This window comes from Mobula hypostoma, chromosome 2, assembly GCF_963921235.1.
Source record: "Mobula hypostoma chromosome 2, sMobHyp1.1, whole genome shotgun sequence".
Lineage (NCBI taxonomy): Eukaryota > Metazoa > Chordata > Chondrichthyes > Myliobatiformes > Myliobatidae > Mobula > Mobula hypostoma.
In genome coordinates this window covers 111,796,160-111,817,151 of record NC_086098.1, presented here as the reverse complement: position 1 = coordinate 111,817,151, position 20,992 = coordinate 111,796,160, and the positions used below count along the sequence as shown (strand labels likewise).

Here is a 20,992-nt window from a genome sequence, read left to right as displayed (position 1 = left end):
GGCGCCTGGATCTGGGTCTGGGCAATTTAAACAGCGGCACAGATAAACTCGGGTATGGAGGCGTGGCAGGGGATTTTGCTCGCTCTCCTGTGAATGTTCATTTCTTTCTCCGTGGTGCCAAGACTGTGAACTGAGCCAGCTGCTGTGTGTTTCAGCCCCGCTAGTGTGAAACTGGGGACCGAGGCTTGGCTTGGGCCTACCCCAGCTGCTCCAGGAGAGGAACTGGGACTCAGTCTGGCTCAGGATGCTGTTGGCCTGCTTCTATTGTTGGCATGATGTGTTACTTTTCCCTCTTTCTCTGTGCAGTGGTTTTTAGTCTTTTTTTTAATTGGGTTATTCGAGTTTCTTGTTTTGTGTCTGCCTGTAAGCAGTCAAATTTCAAGGTGTATAATTTATATATTCTTTAATAATAAATGTGCTTTTAATCTTGAATCTGAAATTAAATTTATTATTAAAGTACATATATGACTCCATGTACTATCTTGAGATACACTTTCTTACAGCCATATACAGGAAAATAAGGAAATGCAATAGCATTCGTTATAGCTGGGGGTGGTAAAGGGGACAAGCTCACACGACCTATTAAATGCTCCCAATGGTGTGTGCCTCAAATAACCTGGGACAACCAAGTCCAAGCCTTCCACCATCTTGAAGGACTAGGAGAGCAGGCACCTGGAAGTATCACTGCAGACTCTATGGGCTAAATGGCCTAATTCTTCTCTTGTATCTTGTGGTTTTATGGTCTTTTCCGAGTAACACACTCTCCTAAGATAGAAAAATATCTGGATGAAGACAGAGTAACATTGGTAACAAGAGTGGTCATTTAGCTCTCAAGGGTAAGACCGTAGTTGAATTATCCATCTTAAATCCTAAAATGATTTTTCATCAAGGAAAATTGAAAGAAAGATTTTGATAGTTTTTGCTCCCTTTGTATATACGTATAATGTTTCCTTCCATCAAATATGTAAATCATGGCTCTTCATTTCAGTGTATATTTATTTTTTGGGATACAGCACGGAATAGGCCCCTTTGAGGTGCACTGCCCAGCAACCTCAATTTAATCCTAGCCTAATCATGGGATAATTTATAATGACCAATTCACCTACTAGCCAGTATGCCTGTGCACTGTGGGAGGAAAGCTGAGCACCCAGAGAAAACCCAATCTTTTCAGTGAGGACAAACAGACTCCTTACTCCTTCCGCCACCTCCAACGGGATCCCACCATTAAGCACATCTTTCCCTCCACCCCCCCCCCCCGCTTTCCGCAGGGATCGCTCCCTATGCGACTCCCTTGTCCATTCGATTCGTCCCCCCCATCCCTCCCCACTGATCTCCCTCCTGGCACCTATCCGTGTAAGCGGAACAAGTGCTACACATGCCCTTACACTTCCTCCCTTACCACCATTCAGGGCCCCAAACAGTCCTTCCAGGTAAGGCGACACTTCACCTGTGAGTCGGCTGGGGTGATATACTGCATCCGGTGCTCCCGATGTGGCCTTTTATATATTGGCAAGACCCGACGCAGACTGGGAGACCGCTTTGCTGAACGCCTACGCTCTGTCCACCAGAGAAAGCAGGATCTCCCAGTGGCCACATATTTTAACTCCACATCCCATTCCCATTCTGACATGTCTATCCACGGCCTCCTCTACTGTAAAGATGAAGCCACACTCGGGTTGGAGGAACAACACCTTATATTCCGTCTGGGTAGCCTCCAACCTGATGGCATGAACATCGACTTCTCTAACTTCCGCTAATGGCCCCACCTCCCCCTCGTACCCCATCTGTTACTTATTTTTATACACACATTCTTTCTCTTATTCTCCTTTTTCTCCCTCTGTCCCTCTCACTTTACCCCTTGCCCATCCTCTGGGTTCCCCCCTCCCCCTTCTCCCTGGGCCTCCTGTCCCTTGATCCTCTCATATCCCTTTTGCCAATCAACTGTCCAGCTCTTGGCTCCATCCCTCCCCCTCCTGTCTTCTCCTATCATTTTGGATCTTCCCCCTCCCCCTCCAACTTTCAAATCTCTTACTCACTCTTCCTTCAGTTAGTCCTGACGAAGGGTCTCGGCCTGAAATGTCGACTGCACCTCTTCCTAGAGATGCTGCCTGGCCTGCTGCGTTCACCAGCAACTTTGATGTGTGTTACTTAAATTTCCAGCATCTGCAGAATTCCTGTTGTTCCTTACAGATGACATCAGAATTGAACTCTGAACTCCAATGTCCTGAACAGTAATAGCACCACGTTAACCACTACGCTACCATGGCACCCAATCTGCCTGTCATAGCATTCCCATTAGCAATAAATTCTATTACTTATTATTAGTTTTCCTTAATATTTAGGAAAAAAAATTTCAGAGTGGGAATCTGAATACAGAGCTCAGATGTATTCATGCCTCTGTGCAGAGAGACTGTGCCGACTGCTTGCCTGCTATGTGTTGTTTCTGACTGCGTCCACTATATCCTGAAGTGCAAAGGTGAACTGCCTAAGGTTGTTCTACATATTGGTACCAACGACATAGGTAGGAAAAGGGAGGAGGTTCTGAAAACAGACTGCCCGGGAGTTAGGAAGGACGTTGAGAAGCAGGACATCAAAGGTAGTAAACTCAGGATTACTGCCTGTGCCTCACAACAGTGAATACAGGAATAGAGTGAGGTGGAGGATAAATGTGCTCCTGAGGGATTGGAGCAGGGGGAAGGGATTCAGATTTCTGGATCATTGGGACCTCTTTTGGGGCAGGCGTGACCTGTACAAAACGAACGGGTTGCACTTGAATCCGAGAGGGACCTGGCAGGGAGGTTTGATGAGGCTGTTGGGGAGAGTTTAAACTAGAATTACTGTGGGGTGGGAACCAAACTGAAGAGACAAGTTCTCTATTTGTTGGATCACAAATAGAGAAAGCTTGGAGACAGTGCGAGAGGGAGGATAGGCAAGTGACAGAGAAGGGATGCGCTCAGACCAGTGGTTTGAGATGTATCTATTTTAATGCAAGAAGCATCATGAACAAAGCGGATGAGCTCAGAGCATGGATCAATACTTGGAGCTATGATGTTGTGGCCATTATAGAGACTTGAATAGCTCAGGGGCAGGAATGGTACTTAGAGTGCCAAGATTCAGCTGTTTTGGAAAGGACAGGGAAGGAGGCAACAGAGGTGGGGGTGTGGCACTGCGGATCAGAGATAGTGTCATGGCTGCAGAAAAGGAGGAAGTCATGAAGGAGTTGCCTACTGAATCTCTGGGTGGAAGTTAAAAACAGGAAAGGGTCAATAACTCAACTGGGTGTTTTTTATAGACCACCCAATAGTAACAGGGACATCGAGGAGCAGATAGGGAGACAGGTTCTGGAAGGATGCAATAATAGCAGGGTTGTCCTGGTGAGAGATTTTAATTTACCAAATATTGATTGGCATCTCCCTGGAGCAAGGGGTTTAGATGGGGTGGAGTTTGTCTGGTGATGTTCAGGAAGATTTCCTGACACAATATGTTGATAAGCCTATAAGCTCTACTTGATCTGGTATTGGGAAATGAACCTGGTGAGGCGTCAGGTCTCAGTGGGAGTGCATTTTGGAGATAGTGATCACAATTCCATCTCCTTTACCATAACATTGGCGAGGGATAGGAACAGACAAGTTAGGAAAGCACTTAATTGGAGTAAGGGGAAATATGAAGCTATCAGGCAGGAACTTGGAAGCTTAAATTGGGATGGATGTTCTCAGGGAAATGTACAGCAGAAATGTGGCAAATGTTCGGGGGATATTTGCATGGAGTTCTGCATAGGTATGTTCCAATCAGATAGGGAAAGGATGGTAGGGTACAGGAAGCATGGTGTACAAAGGCTGTTGAAAATCTAGTCAAGAAGAAAAGAAATGCTTACGAAAGGTTCTAAAAACTAGGTAATGATAGAGATCAAGAAGATTAAGGCCAGCAGGAAGGAGCTTAAGAATGAAATTAGGAGAGCCAGAAGGGGCCATGAGAAGGCCATGGTGAGCAGGATTAATGAAAGCCCCAAGGCATTCTACAAGTATATGAAGAGCAAGAGGATAAGACGTGAGAGAATAGGACCAATCAAATGTGACAGTGGAAAAGTGTGTATGAAACCAGAGGAGATAGCAGAGATACATAATTAATACTTTGCTTCAGTATTCACTACGGAAAAGGATCTTGGCGACTGTAGGGATGACTTACAGTGGACTGAAAAGCTTGAGCATATAGACATTAAGAAAAAGGATGTGCTGGCGCTTTTAAAAAGCAAGTTGGATGAGTCTCCAGGACCAGATGAGATGTAGCCCAGGCTACTGTGGGAGGCTCTGGAGGAAATTGCTGAGCCTCTGGCAATGACCTTGGCATCATCAATGGGGACGGAAGAGGTTCCGGAGGATTGGAGGGTTGCAAATGTTGTTCCCTTATTCAAGAAAAGGAGTAGAGATAGCCCAGGAAATTATAGACCAGTGAGTCTTACTTCAGTGGTTGGTAAGTTGATGGAGAAGATCCTGAGAGGCAGGATTTATGAACATTTGGAGAGACATAATATGATTAGGAATAGTCAGCGGGGTTTTGTGAAAGGCACGTCGTGCCTTACGAGCCTGATTGAATTTGTTCAGAATGTGACTAAACACATTGATGAAGGAAATCAGTAGATGTAGTGAATATGGATTTCAGCAAGGCATTTGATAAGGTACCCCATGCAAGGCTTATTGAGAAAATAAGGGGGCATGGAATCCAAGGAGGCCTTTCTTTGTGCTGCATGGAGGTCGGTGACCAGTGGTGGGCCTCAGCGATCTGTTCTGGGACCCCTTCTCTTTGTGATTTTTATAAATGACCTGGATGAGGAAGTGGAGGGATGGGTTAGTAAATTTGCTGATGACACAAAGGTTGGAGGTGTTGTGGATAGTGTGGAGGGCTGTCAGAAGTTACAGCGGGACATCGATAGGATGCAAGACTGGGCTGAGAAGCGGCAGATGGAGTTCAACCCAGATAAGTGTGAAGTGGTTCATTTTGGTAGGTCAAATATGATGGAAGAATATAGCATTAATGGCAAGACTCTTGGCAGTGTGAAGGATTAGAGGGATCTTGAGGTCCGAGTCCATAGGACACTCAAAACTGCTGTGCTGGTTGACTGGTTAAGAAGGCATACGGTGCATTGGTCTTCACCAACCATGGGATTGAGTTTATGAGCCGAGAGGTAATGTCACAGCTATACAGAACCCTGGTCAGACCCCACTTTGAGTACTGTGCTCAGTTCTGGTCACTTCACTGCAGGAAGGATGTGGAAACTATATAAAGGGTGAAAAGGAGATTTACAAGGATGTTGACTGGATTGGGGAGCATGCCTTATGAGAGAATAGATTGAGTGAACTTAGCCATTTCTTCTTGGAGCGATAGAGGATGAGAGGTGACCCGATCGAGGTGTAGAAGATGATGAGAGGCATTGATCATGTGGATAGTCTGAGGCTTTTTCCCAGGGCTGAAATGGCTAACACAAGTGGGCACAGTTTTAAGGTGCCTGGAAGTAGGTACTGAGGGGTTGTGAGGGGTAAGTTTTTTTACGCAGAGATTGGTGAATGTGTGGAATGGGCTGCCGGCAAAGGTGGTGGAGGCAGATACAATAGGGTCTTTTTAAGAGACTCCTGGATATGTATATGAGCTTAGAAAAATAGAGGGCTATGGGTAACGCTCGGTAATTTCTAAAGTAAGTACATGTTCGGCACAGCATTGTGGGCCAAAGGGCCCGCATCATGCTGTAGGTTTTCTACGTTTCTATGTACATAGAACTGTTTTCCAAGGCACTTGATTATTTAGTTTTATTTAGCGATACTGCACTATAACAGGTCTTCCTGGCCCAACGAGACCCGATTATAACCTACTAACCAATATGTCTTTGATATGTGAGAGGAAACTAGGTGACCCAGAGGAAAAGCCATGCAGTCGCAGGGAGAACATAGAGGTCCTTACGGACAGTGGCGGAATTGAACCTGGTGCCTGGAGAACAACAACATTAAGTTAAACACTCTGCTACAGTACCACGCTGTATGCTACGTGCCGGTCTTTGCCGCATTTTGTACCCAAATCAGGTGTAACTTTTCTCTGTGGAATGAATTGTTCCGCCCAGACTACGATCTGGTGTCCTAGGGCCTTCCTTAGATTTAGTTTGCACCTTTCATCTGACACCTCTAGTGATTTCTTGAGGGATAAAATTGGTCCTTGAGAGAATCAGAGTGGACAGCTATGTGCGGAACCAAAAGAGATGGGGGAGATTTTGAACAATTTCTTTTCTTCGGTATTCACTAAGGAGAAGGATATTGAATTGCGTATGGTTAGGGAAACAGGTAGGGAAGTTATGGAAACTATGATGATTAAAGAAGAGGAAGTATTGGGGCTTTTAAGGAATATAAAAGCGGATAAGTCTCTGGGTCCTGACAGGATATTCCCTAGTACCTTGAGGAAAGTTAGTGTAGAGATAGCAGGGGCTCTGACAGAAATATTTCAAATGTCATTAGAAACAGGGATGGTGCCAAAGGATTGATGTATTGCTCATGTTATTCCATTGTTTAAAAAGGGTTCTAAGAGTAAACCTAGCAATTATCGGCCTGTAAGTTTGACGTCAGTCTTGGGTAAATTAATGGAACGTATTCTTAGAGTTGGTATATATAATTATCTGGATAGATGGGGTCAGATTAGGAACAGTCAACATGGATTTGTGCATGGAAAGTCATGTTTGACAAATCTTATTGAATTTTTTGAAGAGGTTACTAGGAAAGTTGACAAGGGTAAAGCAGTGGATGTTGTCTATATAGACTTCAGTAAGGCCTTTGACAAGGTTCCACATGGAAGGTTAGTTAGGAAGGTTCAATCATTAGTTATTAATATTGAAGTAGTAAAATGGATTCAACAGTGGCTGGATGGGAGATGCCAAAGAGTAGATAACCGTTTGTCAGGTTGGAGGCCGGTGACTAGTGGTGTTCCTCAGGGATCTGTACTGGGTCCAATGTTATTTGTCATATACCTTAATGATCTGGATGATGGGGTGGTAAGTTGGATTAGTAAGTATGCAGATGATACTGATATAGGTGGCGTTGTGGATAATGAAGTAGGCTTTCAAGCTTGCAGAGAGATTTAGGCCGGTTGGAAGAGTGGGCTGAAAGATGGCAGATGGAGTTTAATGCTGATAAATGTGAGGTGCTACATTTTGGTAGGACTAATCAAAATAGGACATACATGGTAAATGGTAGGGCATTGAAGACTGCAGTAGAACAGAGGGATCTAGGAATAATGGTGCATAGTTCCCTAAAGGTGGAATCTCATGTGGATAGGGTGGTGAAGAAAGCTTTTGGTATGCTGGCCTTTATAAATCAGAGCATTGAGTATAGGAGTTGGGATGTAATGTTAAAATTGTACAAGGCATTGATAAGACCGAATTTGGAGAAATGTGTACCGTTCTGGTAACCAAATTATAGGAAAGATGTCAACAAAATAGAGAAGATTTACTAGAATGTTACCTGGGTTTCATCTCCTAAGTTACAGAGAAAGGTTGAACAAGTTGGGTCTTCATTCTTTGGAGCGTAGAAGGTCGAGGGGGGACTTGATAGAGGTATTTAAAATTATGAGGGGGATAGATAGAGTTGATATGGATAGGCTTTTTCCATTGAGAGTAAGGGAGATTCAAACAAGAGGACATGAGTTGAGAGTTAGGGGGCAAAAGTTTAGGGGTAACACGAGGGGGAACTTCTTTACTCAGAGAGTGGTAGCTGTGTGGAACAAGCTTCCAGTAGAAGGGGTAGAGGCAGGTTCGATATTGTCATTCAAAGTAAAATTGGATAGATATATGGACAGGAAAGGAATGGAGGGTTATGGGCTGAGTGCAGGTTGGTGGGACTAGGTGAGAGTAAGCATTCGGCATGGACTAGGAGGGCCAAGATGGCCTGTTTCCGTACTGTAATTGTTATATGGTTACATGGTTATATCTGGTGTAGTGGTCTGTGATAACTAAGATATTCGCTGTGTTGCTGGCATCAGGTTCTACTTACAAGAAATCCATACACACCAGATCCAGGGGCCACACACTCTGCAAGTGAGACAAGGGAGCTGCCCACTTCGGCAGCTTCTTCCACCATATGCATCGAATGTACAACTTGCAGTATTCTTCAGCCTCCAACTTCATTCAGGGCCAGTAAGCCCGGTCTCTGAGCAATCCATAGGTCTTTTCAACCCCCAAGTGTCCAGAATTATCATGAAGTGATTTCAACGCAATCCTCCGATATTTCTCCAGCAGAATCAGCTGGCATGCCGAGGTCAGTCTGGGAGTGATGTGAGCCGGTATAGGATCGGGTTCCGCAACCCCAACCGAGGCCATTCTCTCAGTAATGGAGTCACCACCGCATGTTTTGTCTTCTCTGCCTGAGCCATGGCTCCCTTTTCGACTTCTGACAAAATGGTACCAATGCCCAGGTCATCTCGCTGAGCAGATGCCACTTCCCCAGAACTCAAGTCTGGCAGCTGATTTGTCTTCAGAGCAGTCAGGTTACAGTAAACTTGGGGAATGGAGTCATCAGAAGCCCCCAATTGATCCATCGCTCAATCCTGCCTCTCCTTTCCCTCTGCCTTCACAGTGATGGCAAACTGACACATGGCCCTTACCCCCGGGGCAGGAATGCTCTCCCACTCCTTGTCCCTGACCAGTCCATCATGCACCCGTCGGGACAAAGCATTAGCATCAATGTTCCTACTTCCCGGCCAGTACTTCAGGCTGAAACCATAGGCAGACAACGCCACCAACCACCGATGGCCTGTGGTATCCAGTTTCACTGAGAGATAAGGGCAGATACTAACTCAGAATTCTCACTCTTCACTGGGAGACGGGGACTAATTTGACATTCCAAATCCGACCACTCCTTCCCTCACTCCTCAGAAACAATAGAACCCAGTCTTTGAAATCTCTGCCCCCAGCCACAGGAAACTCGACTTGTGATTCGGCCCGCTCCGCCACCGCTACATCAACGCTGGTCTGCATTAAAACAAGAGCGGCGCCCGCCATTTTATCAAACCGCCACCCACAATCGCAATTTCAACAGTACTTAACAGGCAAATTAACAATTCACCCAGAGTACGAATATCTACCCCACTGGTTTAATGCTCAGGGTAATCACAGAGCATCCAACGAAATCAATCCTGAATGATGCCCTCACAACTGTAACTCTAAGTTCGGCTAGTGGCTTAATCTAGGGGAAGATGGCCCTCGGCCTGGCCAAACTTATGAAATCTCGTTTGGGTGGACGCTGCGTGATGTGTCCCCTGTTACAAATCAATACCACAAAATAACAAACAGTACACAATATGCGATTAAACGACAGCTTTATAATTCTTAATTTGACTATATGGTTAGTAAAGAAACAAAAAAGGAAAAGGTCCCATTCTCATGAAATAGCCTAATGTGCACGATGAAGCTCACAGTTCCGTCCATTCGTTCCTCATCGACCTCCTCCGAGTGTCGTCGAACCTCGGACCCGCGCTCCACGTCCACTCCGTCCAGTGGTCTATCAACTCTCTATTCGCGTCTTCTCTCTCCATCTCTCACCGACAAGACCGTAAACCCCTTCTCTCAGACCCATAAGAAAGAACAACATCCCTCTCATTGGATAGCTCCACATTCCAAAGCCCCCGTTATCTCTAGTCATAACCCAAACATTGCTTCTACGGAGAGGCCATTACATTAGGACTGAAACCTTACAGCGCATTACATTAGAATGAGTCTTTTTAGTCTAGAACATCTAAAAGGTCCTCTTTTTCAAAATGCATTGTTTCCCTTCCAGCACTATCAGTGCTGTCCTCACCTATATTTAGTCCATTTCCTGCACATCTGCCCTCACCACACTGTTGTAGCAGGCACAGTGTTCCCTTTGTCTTTACCTACCACCCCACTAGCCTTCGTATCCAGGTCATCGTTCTCTACAACTTCTGACATTTCAACGGGATCCTACCGTCAAGCACATCATTCTCCTACCCGCCCTTTTCTTCACGTTCCATAGGGATTTCTCTCTTAGTGACTCACTCACCCCTCCTGGCACTCATCCCTGCAGCCAGCTGTAGCTAATTGCTACACCTGCCCCTACAACTCCTCCCTCACCACCATTCAGGGCCCCACATGGCCTTTTTAGAAGAACCTGAACTTCACTTAAAAGTCTGCTGGTGTCATTTATTATCTCTAGTGTGTTCTCAGCATTTCTGAGACCCAACAGAGCCAACCATATGATTAATTATTTCTGCTCTGTTACTTGATAAAGAAACTTTAACGCATTTGATCCCTCACACAAAATGTCAATATAAACTTATGTAATCGTCTCACTGGGCTCGTAGCCGGACTTGGCTTGATAGCTAACTCAGCTAACAGCCACGGGAATCAGCGATGAGAAGGCCACCTTTATGAACAAAATATGTCTAGAGTCGGTATGATTTGGGGTTCAACCAAGCAGGAATGTTGGGATGTTCCGATCAACGGAATCAGGATTTCAGCGAAAGCTGTGTAAGTACTGCCCACAGTTATCAGTTACAAAGAAATAACAGGTTGTACACTGCATAAAATTATAAAGAAAATATATTTGCCAATTTCAACTGTATCGAACGGCTAATAGGAAATGAAAAGAGAAAGAAAGGGCCCATTACAGTTTAACCAGTCCAATGTGCACATAACCATTGGAGCTCATACTGGAGTGTTCGGGAGGATGTATCTCTTACTCATGCAGAATCCAGTTGAAAACACCCGCCACATTTTCAAGCTCCCCTCAAAGACCATCTAGAACAAACTGGCTCTCTCTCTCTCTCAGGAATATTGCCTCCTTGGAGTCGTTCATCGGCACAAAGCTCTTTTTGCAATAGGGACTCTCTATCCAACAGCATTCTGTGGTATATTCCCTTGTGCTTCCACCAAAAGACCCCAAACCAGACTGCTGTCCTTCAGAAAACTCTTCCCTACAGCTCTCTAAAACCTTTTCTCACATCCCACAATCCCGTTGGCTAACTCACATTCCTAAGCTGGACAACTTGTATCCTTAACTAAGCCGAAGCCAAAACACACTCTCCAGCATGGCACACTGCTTTGACAGAAAACTGCTAATATACACAACCTCACAGCATCGCAGTGGAAATCTTAGCCAGGTGTTACACTTATTTCTTTCAACAACGCAAAAAGGCAGTATCTACCTCAGGTTGTTTGGTGGCTATGATTCAGTGCCCTGGTACTTGCATAGGCCACATTTCAGAAATGTTGATACATCAGGATGAAAATCAGAATTTGCTTTTTTATTTCTTTTTTTGAGCACAAAATATACCAGTTTCTGGAGAAGAGGCTCAAATAGTAGCAGTGGCATGAGCTCTGCCACAATGAGCTTCCCTGACTGCTGCTCAGTCAGTTCTGGATCAGCTCACATAGAGTCTTGCAACACTTTCAGCTCAGGACCCCTCTATGAAACACACACAAAATGCCGTAGGCACTCAGCAAGTCAGGCAGCTTCTAAAGAGGGGAATAAACAGTTAACGTTTTAGATCAAAGCCCTTCAAGAGGAAGGGTGATATCACATTTCTGTGAAATGTATGAATCTAGTTGGCACCTCCAGTGCAGAAGCTCCAACTTGTTTCCTGTGTCCTTTGCTTTTATTCATTATCAGAATGAGGGCATTGCTGGAAGAGCACTTAATTATTGCACATCCCTTTCAGAAGTGGTGCTAAACTGCCTCCTGAAAAAACAGTCGTCTGGTCCATTGGATAGGAAAGTTCCAGGATTTAGACACTGATAATGTTCAGCAGAAAAAGTGTGTAATTGTGTGTTATGAAAGAAGTTTAACTGCAGTTTAAACAATCCCATCTTTGAAGGGATCGCAAGTGGCTTCTGTTAAAACTGTAATCGGTCAGTGCCCCTTCCAATGTGTAGCTTTGTTTCGGTCTTCCTGTTCTCTATTATCCAAATTTCAAGTCATTCCACCTGTACGGTAGGTTTCACCCCCATTTTCAGGCAGGCCACAGTTCACCTCTTATTAAAATGGAGGCTGGATTTCAAATGAGCCCCAAAATCCTTCAGAAAATTTGACACACAATCTCTGCAGGACTTTCCATGCAATTCCACAAGTGATCTCTCAGAAAATAGATTTGGTGGAATAATTATCTCATGGACACCACCTGCAAGGAGAGCATCAGTAAACATCCAGAATTGTTTAAATGAGCAAAGCAATTATTTTCACTGAGGCTAGTCTTGTCATATTTCTGCATGGCTACTCTTTCCTTTCTCCCTTTAACTAACAAAGCATGAAAAGTGGTTCTCCACACAATGACAGGAATAAATCCAAGCTTAATCTCACAATTTAAACAAATCCTTTAATTCACCATTTATTTTAGTTGTGTAATGTCTCAGTGGCAAGCCTGCATTTATTTTCAATCCCCAATTGCTCACTTCAGCGGACATTTAAGCTTCAAACATTGAAATGAGTGTTGAATGACACATGAGCCAGATTAACCTTATTGACAGCATAACTGACATAAGCATTTTTATCCAGATGTATTTAATCAAATGACAGAATTAATATTCCACAGACTCCGCAATGGAATTTGACTTTGTTTCAGGATTATTAATCAATGGTCTTGGATTATGTGTCCTGTGACAGAATCAAGTAGTTGATGTATCCCTGACTGGAGCCAATTTATTTCAACCCATACAGCATAAGAGGAGGATACATAAACTAATTGTCTGATCTGGGTAAATAATTCTTGCTTTTGAAGAGACTCAAACTGCCTTTGTGACACAGACTCTGAGATTGGTGATATTTGGTTTTCTCTGCTGTGTCAGCAATCTAAGATCAACTGGGGAAAAATAACTGTGCAAGATCCTTGAATTAAAGAACGTTGTTAGATTTATTTTCATCATTAGCAACAGAAGAGGTAAGAATAAAATCATATCAATGGATCAAGACATAGACACATATGCCTCTTCTTGATTTATGGCTTTGGCATTAAAATCCATTTCCTGGCTATCAGAACAGTCACCTCTCCTGATCCTGCCTTAGGTATACAAATAATACTTTCCAATTAACAGCTCATTGCTGGAGTGAAACTGAACTCGTTAGTAAGGCTTTCACGAAGTTTAATTGCAAATATCGGAATGTTTCTCCTTTGATGCCAATTGATTTGAATTTACCAGGCATCCTTACTGCCACAGTTGGTCAAATTGCCTTGATCTCAAGGACAGACACTCTCATCAAAGAAATCCTACTCTTTGGGGCATACTTGGGCTAAATCTCTGATGGGAACTGCAGCTTCGTGAAATAGACAAATGCCAAGGACTAAGGAGCTGGTGGTAGACCTGAGGAGAGCTAAGGTACCGGTGACCCCTGTTTCCATCCAGGGGGTCAGTGTGGACATGGTGGAGGATTACAAATACCTGGGGATACGAATCGACGATAAACTGGACTGGTCAAAGAACACTGAGGCTGTCTACAAGAAGGGTCAGAGCCGTCTCTATTTCCTGAGGAGACTGAGGTCCTTTAACATCTGCCGGATGATGCTGAGGATGTTCTACGAGTCTGTGGTGGCCAGTGCTATCATGTTTGCTGTTGTGTGCTGGGGCAGCAGGCTGAGGGTAGCAGACACCAACAGAATCAACAAACTCATTCGTAAGGCCAGTGATGTTGTGGGGATGGAACTGGACTCTCTCATGGTAGTGTCTGAAAAGAGGATGCTGTCTAAGTTGCATGCCATCTTGGACAACGTCCCCCATCCACTACATAATGTACTGGGTGGGCACAGGAGTACATTCAGCCAGAGACTCATTCCACCGAGATGCAGCACGGAGCGTCATAGGAAGTCATTCCTGCCTGTGGCCATCAAACTTTACAACTCCTCCCTTGAAGGGTCTGACACCTTGAGCCAATAGGCTGGTCCTGGACTTATTTCATAATTTACTGGCATAATTTACATATTACTATTTAACTATTTATGGTTCTATTACTATTTATTATTTATTGTGCAACTGTAACGAAAACCAATTTCCCCCGGGATCAATAAAGTATGACTTTGGCTATGACTATGAAAATAAGTTTCAGTGGGCAGTTATAGGTGAATATCAAAGGACTAGCATTGATACCTTTGCTGATGATTGAGAGATTATTTACCAGCCATGTTAAATATGGGGTGGCACAGTAGCATAGTGGTTAGTACAGGGCTTTACAGTACCAATGACCCGGATTCAATTCCCACAGCTGTCTATAAGGAATTTGTATGTTCTCTCTATGACCGAGTGAGATCATCTGGGTACTCCAGTTTCCTTCCACAGTCCAAAGGTGATAGATTAAGTGTTCTTGTAAATTGTCCCATGACTAGGCTAGGATTAAACCGAGGGTTGCTGGAAGGTGTGGCCCCAAGGGTTGGAAGGGCTAATTCGGCGCTGTATTTCAATCAATAAATACATAAGCACATTTGCACTACCTGAGCACTAAGCTACTTACCAGAATGTTGAGTAGATGCCAGTGTTATCTTCTTCATCTTCTTGTTTTTCTCTGTGTGCAAACTCTGACTTTGAAGCCACCCTTAAATCATTTCCTTTCTCCATTTATAATTTCTTGCTGTGATGGTGCTTGGAATAGAATGCCTGTTTGAAAGTTGATGTCCAGTGTCATAACTGTACTGGAACAGACTGACTGGAGAAGTAGCCAGTTCTGTCCCACTTTTCTTCAGTTCTGTAGCTGGGATGCTGTCTGGTCCTGGAATCTGTGTTGTCTCCAATGCTCTCAGCAATTCTTGATACAATATGAAATGAATTGCTTTTGCTGAAGATTGACTGCAATAATGAAGAAAGATGAGATCAAGCATCTCCACAACACTTTGGACTAAGTGTGCCACATGTGACACTTTCTTCCTTATTGCTACAGTACCGGTGTCAAGGAAAGCCCCAGTGGCAAAGTGCTGAGCTGTCAAACTTTTAAAGATGTGTCCTTTGTATTTACATTAAAATGGCATTTGGTAGTGTTTCAAGCCTCATGGAAAAGCAGGCAATTATTGTGGACACTTATGGCATCTCCCACCTGGCAACTTCATTGTATCGTACACAACAGAGTATGCCCTTTGCCAAAAGAGTCCATGCCAACCATCAAGCGCCCGTTCACATTAATCCTGCACTACTCCCATTGATTATTCTTCCCAAATTCCCATTAACTCCAGCCACATTTCACCACATGCCCACACACTCAGGGAAATTTACAATGACCAACTTGTGTATCTTTAGAATGTAGGATAAAATCACAGTAGGTGGAAATCCGCAATGACTCACAGAAAACATGAAAACTCCACATAGACAGTGCCAAAGATCAGGACTGAATCCTGAATCCAGGTCACTGGGACTGTGCTATCCATGCTGTAAAGTGTCTTGGAACCAAGAAACTGCGTCTAGCTTGCAAAGTTCTAAAATGCAGGTTCCTTTGCACCTTCAGTGGATTCAGCACCTTGTCCCATCAGTGTTGCATTCATTCTGCCCTTGTCCACACCTCAATAGTTGAAAGAACTATTGTGGTTTGCAGTGTAATTTTGCTGAAATCATAACTATGAGGAAAGACGCTATTAATTCAGGAAGACTGCTCAGCAAGTGAGCATGGATGCAAGTACCCTGATTTGGAGTTTTGACAATTCCTTTCCTCCCACAGATGCTGCTATACTGGTAGATTTTTCTCCACTGAACTATTTATTTAATTGTCTGTACACACCCAAGTTTGGAATTGGTACAAATAATACGGTTTTGTTTTTAGAACTTTTTAAAACACCATCAAAAAGATCACCAAAGCTAGTCTGACAATTTTGTGACTAACAGAGCTACAAGGAAGCTGTACCTGTGAGCTATAAAAAGCTCCAAACCCTTCGTGAATCATTAGAAGGTCACTATTGTCCAGTCAAAGCAAAGCCACAGTATGTATGGAGCAGTTGCTGAGAGGTTGATCATTGCACACCTGATTTTTTTTCTCTCTATTTAGTAACTTATTGTTTCTTCCTTTGGTTTCTTGCTGTATGAAATCCCGTGTTGTAGCATTCAGTTAAGAAACTCTGCTCTCTGCCCAGCAGTCTATCATACCACCTTTTATTTTACTCTGCCTTGTTTTGCATTTCACTTGCCCAGTCAGTGCAAGGTAACTGTAGCAACCAAAATGGCAGATTGCCAGATATAATTTATGCACAGTCTAAGCAGGAAGTATGAGGGCTAATGAAATCTTGGTTGAAATTACAATGCTCTTTCAAACTCAAATTAGTTTATTTGCAGCTGGTGCACTTCAGTGCTCAGGTAAAAGAGCTTTTCTTCTGAACTTCGAGCAGGGAGTGAATGCGTTGACCTACAGGTAAAAACACTTCTTTGTAGTAACTGATTCTAGTTTTGAACATTTGTTGTTGCTGAAATACTGCCTCAGAGTGTTGATGTCAGTAAACCAGGAAGGAATGGAACAGATCTTGAGGGAGGCAAACTGCTTCAATGGGCGTGAAGTTCAGCAACAAAGAACAAAAATCTATATCTATAAATATAGATTTAGATGCAAGGTGTCTAGGTCAGAAATCAGGAGAAATATTTAACACCAGAGGCTGTGAAATGGAAAAGCAGAGTTAATAATTCACAGAATTGGTATTCAGGCATAAGTGTGCATTTGAGTGAAAAGTAGTTATGGCACAGTTGAAGTTTGGAAAGTGAAACACTTTGCTGTTTGTTTATCTCCCAAGGTGTACATTATGCAATATTTCAGGCTTTGAAATAAATGTTTGGATGCCTCAAATGGAAATCATGATTCTAGGTGTGCAGCTGTATAATTCTGGTGCAAATGGAGGGAAAGGTGATGTGGACACAAAAAACCCACGACTGGGATCTGAACCAATGCTTATTAAAGTGACTGCTTTTTAAAATAAGCATATCTTTTTTATTTTCGTGGGACTCCTCACCTCCTAGGCTGTTCAAGGACTCCTTCCCTAACCCCACTTCCTATTCTCTCAAATACATATAGATTCACAACTCTAATCTACTCGTTGTAGGAGCTAACAGCTTTCTACATGTTGGAAACTCATAACATGTTTTCCCCCCGATTTTCCAATGATTAGTTTAGTGATGCATACTTCTAGCAGGTGGGGCTTTCTGCATTTCCTTAAGGAGGCCTCACAGGAGAGATAGCCAGTATAAAAAGGTGAGGAGGAAGTGGTGGAGCAAGAGCGGGTGGGTGATAGGTGAATCCTGGCAAGAGGAGTAGGTAGGTAGGTGGGAAGGGAGAGAATGGGAATGATGTAAGAAGCTGGGAGGTGATGAGTGGAAATGTCAAAAGACTGAAAAAGATGGAAACTAATTGAAGAGGACAGATGACCATTCAGTAAAGAGAAGCAAATGAGGAGGAAAACCAGAAATGGGAAGTGCAGATCAAGATGGTGGGGGAGGGGAAAGAGAAGGGACAATAGGGCTTGTGGGATAAGAGAAAGCAAAGAGAGGATAGAGTGAAGTGCTTACCAGAAGTTAGGGAAATCAATTTTCATGCCATTAGATTAGAGATTACCACAGCAGAATAGGAGTTGCTGTTCCTTCTGTTCCAATAGGTGTCCAGCCTTAACTTGGCAGTAGAGGTGGCTGTGAACAGACATGCTAGTGTGGGAATGAGAGGTGGAATTAACATGGATGGCCACTGGGAGATCTTGCTGCTAAGGTGGAGAGAGTGAAGGTGCTAGGCAAGTTGATGCCCCAATCTGGCTGGGCCTCGCCGACAGAAAGGAGACCACTTTGGGAGCACCAGATGCAATAAATGACACCAATTAATTCCGGTGTGAAGTACAGCCTCAGCTGGAAGGCCTGTTTCTGATTCTAAATGGCAATGTGTGGATTTGTGGAGATGTGTAACTCGTAGAAATTATTCAAGGATAAGTGCCTGGAGGGGGATAGGTAGGTAGGGATGAGTGGATGAGGGAGTTGTAGAAGGAGCGATGCCTGTGGAAAGTGGAGAAGGAAGGGAAAGAGATCCTGGTGGTTGAATTCTTTTGGAGATGGCCGAAGTTGCAGAGAATGATATATTCTATCGGGAGGCTCGTGGGGTTGTGGGTGAGGACACAGGGAACTCTATTATTGAATACTTGTAGGACAGATTGGGTATGGGCAGACGTGGGAAATAGAAGGGATGTGGGTGTAGTTTCCTTTGACCGTCATGGGGAAACCACATTTTCTGAAAAAAAGGGGACAGCTCAGATGTCCTGAAATGGAAAGCTTCATCGTGAGAACAGATGCTCAAAGTTCAAAGTAAATTTATTATCAAAGTACATGTCTGTCACCATGTATAACCTTATGATTCATTTTCTTGCAGTCGTACTCAGTAGATCTAAGAAATATAATAGAATCAATGAAAGACAGCACCCAACAGGACAAACAACCAATATGCAAAAGACAAAAAAATGTACAAATACAAAGAAAAAGAAAGAAATATTAAGCAATAGATATTGAGACCATGAGACCATCAGACCGGCGGGAAGAGTATAAAAAGAAGACAGCTTTATAGATCGGGCGCTAGAGTAGAGGTAGAGAGAGTAGGAGGGCTTTGGCTCAACAGGGCTTCGGTGATAATGGGTCGAGGCGAGGTAGGTTAGCTATGAAGAATAGAAACAGGAAGTATGTCTGTGAGGCCAGTGTTCTGTACTGGGTGTCAGATGTGGGAAGTCTGGGAGACTCCCAGCCTCCCAGAAGGCCACATCTGTGCCAGGTGCATCGAGCTGCAGCTCCTTAGGGACTGCATTAGGGAACTGGAGTTGCAGCTCGATGACCTTCGTCTGGGAAGGGAAAGTGAGGAGGTGACAGAGAGAAGCTATAGGCAAGTAGTCACACCGGGACCTCGAGAGACAGATAAGTGGGTAACAGTCAGGAGAGGGAACGGCAAGGGTCAGATACTAGAGAGTACCCCAATAGCTGTCCCTGTTAACAATAAGTACTCCTGTTTGAGTACTGTTGGGGGGAACGGCATCCCTGGGGGAAGCAACAGTGGCTGTGCCTCTGGCACAGAGTCTGACCCTATGGTTCAGAAGGGTAGTGAAAAGAAGAAGGCAGCAGTAATAGGGGACTCTATAGCTGGGGGGTCAGAGAGGTGATTCTGTGGACGCAGGAAAGAAACACGGATGGTAGTTTGCCTTCTAGTTGCCAAGTTCTGGGATGTTTCTGATCGCATCCACGATATCCTAAAGTGGGAAGGTGAACAGCCAGAGGTCGTGGTGCATGTTGGTACCAACAACATAGGTAGGAAAAGGGAGGAGGTCCTGAAAACAGACTACGGGGCGTTGGAAGGAAGTTCAGAAACAGGACCTCAAAGGAGGTCATCTCGAGATTACTGCCTGTGCCACACGACAGTGAGTATAGGAATAGAATGACGTGGAGGATAAATGTGTGGTTGAAGGATTGGAACAGGGGGCAGGGATTCAGATTCCTGGATCATTGGGACCTATTTTGGGGCAGGCGTGACGTGTACAAAACGAACAAGTTGCACTTGAATCTGAGGGGCACCAATATCCTGACGGGGAGGTTTGCTAAAGCTATTGGGGAGAGTTTAAACTAGAATTGCTGCGGGGTGAGAACTGAACTGAAGAGATGGAAGAAGGGGCTGTTGGCTTACAGATAGAGAAAGCTTGGAGACAGTGCGAGAGGGAGATGATAGTGAAGGGACGTGCTCAGTCTAATGGTTTGAGATGTGTCTATTTTAATGCAAGAAGCATCATGAACAAAGCGGATGAGCTTAGAGCATGGATCAATATTTGGAGATATGATGTTGTGGCCATCACAGAGACTTGGATGGCTCAGAGGCAGGAATGGTTACTTCAAGTGCCAAGCTTTAGAAGTTTTGGAAAGGACAGGGAAGGAGGCAAAACAGCTGGGGGCGTGGCACTGCTTATCAGAGATTGTGTCACGACTGTAGAAAAGGAGGAAGTCATGGAGGGATTGTTTGCTGAATCTCTGTGGGTGGAAGTTAGAAAAAGGAAGGTGTCAATAACTCAACTAGCTGTTTTTTATACACCACCCAATAGGGACATTGAGGAGCAAACAAGAAGACAGATTCTGGAAAGGCGTAATAATAACAGGGTTGGAATGGTGGGAGATTTTAACTTCCCAAATATTGATTGGGATCTCCCTTGAGCAAGGGGTTTAGATGGGGTGAAGTTTGTTAGGTGTGTTCAAGAAGGTTTTTGACACAATATGTAGATAAGCCTACAAGAGGAGAGGCTGTACTTGATCTGGTTTTATGAAATGAACCTGGTCAGGTGTCAGATCTCTCAGTGGGAGAGCATTTTGGAGATGGTGATCACAATTCTATCTCCTTTACCGTAGCATTGGAGAGGGATAGGAACTGACAAGTTAGGAAAGCGTTTAATTGGAGTAAGGGGAAATATGAAGCTCTCAGGCAAGAACTTGGAAGCATAAATTGGGAACAGATGTTCTCAGGGAAATGTGCAGCAGAAATGTGACAAATAGTTGGGGGATACTTGGCATGGCATTTTGCGTAGGTATGTTCCAGTGAGGCAGGGAATGAATGGTAGAGTATAGGAACTGTGTACAAAGGCTGCTGAAAATCTAGTCAAGAAGAAAAGAAAAACTTATGAAAGGTTCAAAAACTAGGTAATGTTAGAGATCTGGAAGATTATAAGGCTAGCAGGAAGGAGTTTAAGAATGAAATTAGGAGAGCCAGAAGAGGCCATGAGAAGGCCTTGGTGAACAAGATTAAGGAAAACCCCAAGGCATTCTACAAGTATGTGAAGAAGAAGAAGAGGATAAGACATGAGAGAATAGGACCAATCAAGTGTGACAGTGGAAAAGTGTATATGGAACCGGAGGAGATAGCAGAGATACTTAATTAATACTTTGCTTCGGTATTCACTACGGAAAAGGATCTTGGCGATTGTAGGGCTGACACAGAGGATTGAAAAGCTTGAGCATATAGACATTAAGAAAGAGGATGTGCTGGAGCTTGTAGAAAGC

The 20,992-nt window shown here is 44.0% G+C and overlaps 1 protein-coding gene across 5 annotated transcripts in view; it reads left to right on the top strand.

Annotated features, from left to right (window-relative positions):
- slc2a12 (solute carrier family 2 member 12) overlaps positions 1–20,992 on the top strand; it is a 67,302-nt gene that overhangs the window by 4,333 nt on the left and 41,977 nt on the right. For 2 of the 5 annotated variants that reach the window (XM_063040421.1, XM_063040422.1), the window contains exon 1: positions 16,216–16,358. The exons of the other annotated variants lie outside the window; for them this stretch is intronic. The gene's annotated coding sequence lies outside the window, so the exon portion shown is untranslated. Of the gene's footprint in view, positions 1–16,215; positions 16,359–20,992 lie in introns of those variants that run through there. 5 annotated transcript variants of the gene reach the window in all.